This window comes from Muntiacus reevesi, chromosome 14, assembly GCF_963930625.1.
Source record: "Muntiacus reevesi chromosome 14, mMunRee1.1, whole genome shotgun sequence".
Taxonomy (NCBI): Eukaryota; Metazoa; Chordata; class Mammalia; order Artiodactyla; family Cervidae; genus Muntiacus; species Muntiacus reevesi.
In genome coordinates this window covers 16153605-16159148 of record NC_089262.1, presented here as the reverse complement: position 1 = coordinate 16159148, position 5544 = coordinate 16153605, and the positions used below count along the sequence as shown (strand labels likewise).

Genomic DNA, 5544 nt, shown 5'->3' with positions numbered 1-5544 from the left:
ATTGTGTAAACTGCACTAAAATCATTTTACCAATCAAACAAAATTACCCACAATTTATAGCCACCTATTGGTAGTTAAATCAAATCAGATCAGATGCATTACTCTGGAAGTATAATCATACATTGCTTCTTATCCGAAAGAAATATATAATAATAGATAGTCCTAATCTGTGAAATGAGAAAATTTTGAGATGTACAAGAATAAGTAATTATTTTTGATGATGAAAATAAATGATTATTTTTGATGATACCTTCAATCCAATTATAAGTCACTTAATTTTGCAGCATATATCTATAAGTTTCTAAGAACACAAGTTTAGAACAAACTGTACCCCCAAGTGAATTTGAATTCACCATAAAATATTTGATCTATTTTTTAGAGGCAATTCAACTTAGCTTAACCAAAAATAATACATTAGGTGACTTAGAACTGGTACTTATCTTTGTTGATATTTTTTGCTGATATTCATGTTAATTTTTAATCAATCTCTTGTTACATTATATGGTCAATGCCTATCAGTGATATTATGGCAAAACAAATTTTTCTTGAAAACAAATTACAAAAAATGTCAGGAACTAAAGAAATGCATGGTTTACTTATAAGAAACAGTATTTTTAAACAAAATAAAATTTTAGCAACAGTATATAGATAAGTATATAATATATTGTATTTTCTACACATATTTTTTTCAAAGTCCAGTGTTCTAAAGGATGGAATATCACAATACTTTGGTTCACAATAGCAATGGATTATTTTTCTCCATTCCTTGTAAAGGAAGAGTATCAGTAAGTAAGCATTCATGCATCATTCTTGGTATGGTGTGGAATTATTATTTAATATAAATTAGTGACATTAACCTGTTTTCTACAAGGTTAAGACTAAACATACATGAACTTGAGACATGAGAATCACATAAAAGAAATGAATCTATTTGACATGAAACTTGAGGAAATTTGGCATCAACAGTATATTAATATAAAATCTATATTTATATTAATATGTTAATTTATATGGGGCCTCCCAAGTGGCTCAATGGTAAAGGATCCACTTATCAATACAGGAGGTGAAGGAGATGTGTGTTCCATCCCTGGGTTGGGAAGATCCCCCAAAGAAGGCAATGGCAACACACTCCAGTATTCTTGCCGAGGAAGTCCCTTAAATAGAGCAGCTTGTTGGGCTACAGGCTGTGCAATCACAGAAAGTCAGACATGACTTAGTAATTAAGCAACATTGATTTATATAATTAGGCTGTTAAAGTGCTGCACTCAATATGCCAGCAAATTTGGAAAACTCAGCAGTGGCCGCAGGACTGGAAAAGATCAGCTTTCTTTCCAATCCCAAAGAAAGGCAACATCAAAGAATGTTCAAACTACAGCACAATCGCACTCATCTCACACACTAGCAAAGTAATGCTCAAAATTCTTCAAGAGAGGCTTCAATAGTACATGAGCCGAGAACTTCCATATGTTCAAGCTGGATTTTCAAAAGGCAGAGGAACCAGGGATCAAATTGCCAACATCTGTTGGATCATCGAAAAAGCAAGAGAATTCCAGAAAAACATCTATTTCTGCTTTCATTGACTATGCCAAAGTCCTTGACTGTGTGGATCACAAAAAACTGTGGAAAATTGTTCAAGAGATGGAAATAGCAGATGACCTTACCTGCCTTCTGAGAAATCTGTATATAGGTCAAGAAGCAACTGTTAGAACCAGACATGGAATAACGAACTGGTTCCAAACTGGGAAATGAGTTAAGGCTGTATATTGCCACCCTGCTTATTTAGCATATGCAGAGTATATCATAGGTAATCCCAGGCTGGATGAAGCACAAGCTAGAAACAGACTGCAGGGAGAAATATCAATAACCTCAGATATGCATATGACACCCTCTGATGATAAAAAGCTAAGAGAAACTAAAAAGCCTCTTGATGAAAGTGAAAGAGGAAAGTGAAAAAGCTGGCTTAAAACTCAACATTAAAAAACTAAGATCATGGCATCTGGTCCCATCACTTCATGGCAAATAGATGGGGAAACAATGGAAACAGTGAGAAACTTTATTGTCTTGGGCTCAAAAATCACTGCACGTGGTGACTGTAGCTATGCAATTAAAAGACGCTTGCTCCTTGGAAGAAAAGCTATGACCAACCTAGACAGCATATTCAAAAGCAAAGACATTACTTTACAGACAAAGTTCTGTTGCAAGCTTTGGTTTTTCTAGTAATCATGCATGGTTGTGAGAGTTGGACCATAAAGAAAGCTCAACACCGAAGAATTGATTCTTTTGAACTGTGATGTTGAAGAAGACTCTTGAGAGTCCCTTGGACTGCAAGGAGATACAACCAGGCCATCCTAAAGGAAATCAGTCCTGAATATTCATTGGAACGACTGATGCTGAGGCTGAAATTCCAATACTTTGGCCACCTGATGTGAAGAACTGACTCATTGGAAAAGACCCTGATGCTGGGAAAGCTTGAAGGTAGGAGGAGAAGGGTCGACAGAGAATGAGATGGGTGGATGGTGTCACCAACTTGATGGACATGAGTTTGAGCAAGCTCCAGGAGTTGGTTATGGATAGGGAAACCTCTCGTGCTGCAGTCCATGGGGTTGCAAAGAGTCAGACACCACTGAGTGACTGAACTGAACTGAACTGAATGTGTTTATCTGTCCAGTATTGCTAATTCTGTCTTTCTTGTGAAAATGGGAGAAGATATGAGAACATTATTTTAATTTCAAATATTTATTTCAATTTTATAATACTTTATTCTCCTAAAAACATTTCTTTATCCAATAATTCATAACAAAAAATATAAGAATATAAAAAAACTTGCTTAATGGCAATTTGGGAGTCAATCAAAAATCTAAGCCCTCAGCGTATAGTGAAGAGGAAGATAAACTTTTCTGTTAACACCCTGGATACTAGTATTTACAAATACTAGTATGTATTATTATTTTAAAGAGGTCTTGAAATTGATCATTAATGAAAAGTATTTTGAAGAACTACATATTCCTATGCTAAAATGTTTGCCAAATATATCAAGCAACCACACAATCAATAGGTGTAAAATAAAACAATACAGAATAATTCATGTATCTGAACGCAGAAATTATACTTAGTGAGAAGACTGATAAAACGCCAAACATTTTGGCAAATTATATCTTACTTATATTAAGAAAATTATCCCATGAAGTGTGACACGGGAGAAGGCTCACTCTAATTCTTAGTATTACATCCCATCAGTATATTTGCTGAGTGAAAATGATTTAAAAGACATCAGTAAATTACAATAAATGAGAAATAAAGTCTGGTAATTATGATGTATAAGATTAACAAGATTGGCGCCGGGCCTGCCAGACACCTGCGCGCTCTCTCAGCCGCCCGCCGCCGCCACAATGTCGGGCCCCGCCGCCGAGACACCGTCTGCCATCCAGATCTGCCGGATCATGCGGCCAGATGATGCCAACGTGGCTGGCAATGTGCACGGAGGGACCGTCCTGAAGATGATCGAGGAAGCAGGAGCCATCATCAGCACCCGGCACTGCAACAGCCAGAATGGGGAGCGCTGCGTGGCTGCGCTGGCCCGGGTGGAGCGCACGGACTTTCTGTCGCCCATGTGCATTGGCGAGGTGGCGCATGTCAGCGCGGAGATCACCTACACCTCCAAGCACTCGGTCGAAGTGCAGGTGCATGTGATGTCCGAGAACATCCTCACAGGTACCAGAAAGCTGACCAATAAGGCCACCCTGTGGTACGTGCCCCTGTCGCTGAAGAATGTGGACAAGGTCCTGGAGGTGCCTCCGGTTGTGTACTCCCGGCAGGAACAGGAGGAGGAGGGCCGCAAGCGCTACGAGGCCCAGAAACCGGAGCGTATGGAGACCAAGTGGCGCAATGGGGACATCGTCCAGCCCGTCCTGAACCCAGAGCCGAACACGGTCAGCTACAGCCAGTCCAGCTTGATCCACCTGGTGGGGCCTTCCGACTGCACCCTGCACGGCTTCGTGCACGGAGGGGTCACCATGAAGCTCATGGACGAGGTGGCTGGGATCGTGGCTGCACGTCACTGCAAGACCAACGTAGTCACGGCCTCCGTGGATGCCATTAACTTCCATGACAAGATCCGAAAAGGCTGTGTCATCACCATCTCCGGACGCATGACCTTCACCAGCAATAAGTCCATGGAGATTGAGGTCTTGGTCGACGCTGACCCCGTGGTGAACAACTTTGTGAAGCGCTACCGGGCCGCCAGTGCCTTCTTCACCTACGTGTCCCTGAGCCCAGAGGGCAAGTCTCTGCCTGTGCCTCAGCTCGTGCCCGAGACCGAGGATGAGAAGAAGCGCTTCGAGGAAGGCAAAGGGCGGTACTTGCAGATGAAGGCGAAGCGGCAGGGCCAGGCGGAGACTCAGGCCTAGACGCCCCTCCAGCCTGGAACAGACCCCAGCGCCGCATCATTAGAAGTTACCCCCCGGCCAAAAACCCAGTTCACGTTGACAACTGGGGTTGTGTGAAGTGTTCGTCTCGCAGTGTTAACCTCTCCCGAAAACCTCTACACCAAAGCTTTATTTATATCACTCCAGTGTAAACGCTACACAGTATTGTCCCAATGCCCGCGCAGTCCCTGGAGACCCTGGGGTGACCTGGGCACACACGTACCGTATGTAGAGTTCAGCTTCACTAATAAAGCTACTGTTTGGCTGGAAAAAAAAAAAAAAAAAAAAAGATTAACAAGATTAATAGCGATTTTCAAACATAGTGTTTTCTTAAATTTTTATTTGCATCTCTCAATTATTGAGAAAAGCGTTGAAATTCTAACTATAATTTTGGACACAGGTTTTTTTTCACATATTTCAAGTTACACTCTACGTTATCAGAGACATACACATTTATAATTAGCTCATTATGAATTGATCACTTAAGCATTATATTATTTGTATATCTGGTAATATTTCCTGTCTTGAATTCTATTTTCTCTTTTATTAGCATAGCAACACCAGCTTTCTTATGACTGTTGTGTGTGTGGTAACTATTTTTGATTATTATACTTTGAATCTATCTGTGTTCTTTTTATTGACATATTGTGCTGCTTTTTAATAATATTAAAGTTAAATACAGATTTTTTTCACCAATTCTAACAAGCTAAAATTTAATTTTAGTGTTAAGAATATTTCAGGTTAATATAATTTTTTATATTATAGCATTCATCTTGGTACCTGTTTTCTATTTGCCTTTTCTGTTGTGTCTTTCCTTCCTTACTTTTTTTTTTTTTTTTTTGATTAACCGATTATTCATTAGTATTCTATTTTTTTTTCCCTTTAATGGGTCATTATCTACTTTTCTTTCTTTAAATGGTTAATGGTTGCTCTGCACTTTACAATGTGTGTTTTAAGGTATCACAATCTAACTTCAAGTAATAAACATCCTTGTCTATAAGAACTATTCAGCAATATTTCTTTCAAAATTCGGTCGTGAAGAGTCGGACACTACTGAGCAACTAAAAAACAATAGCAACATTACTGTAGGTAGATTCAATTTTTCTTATGATGTAAATTA

The 5544-nt window shown here is 39.4% G+C and overlaps 1 pseudogene; it reads left to right on the top strand.

Moving 5' to 3' along the window:
* Window positions 1-3341: 3341 nt before the first annotated feature.
* LOC136146488 (cytosolic acyl coenzyme A thioester hydrolase pseudogene) lies at window positions 3342-4687 on the top strand (annotated as a pseudogene).
* Window positions 4688-5544: the final 857 nt, after the last annotated feature.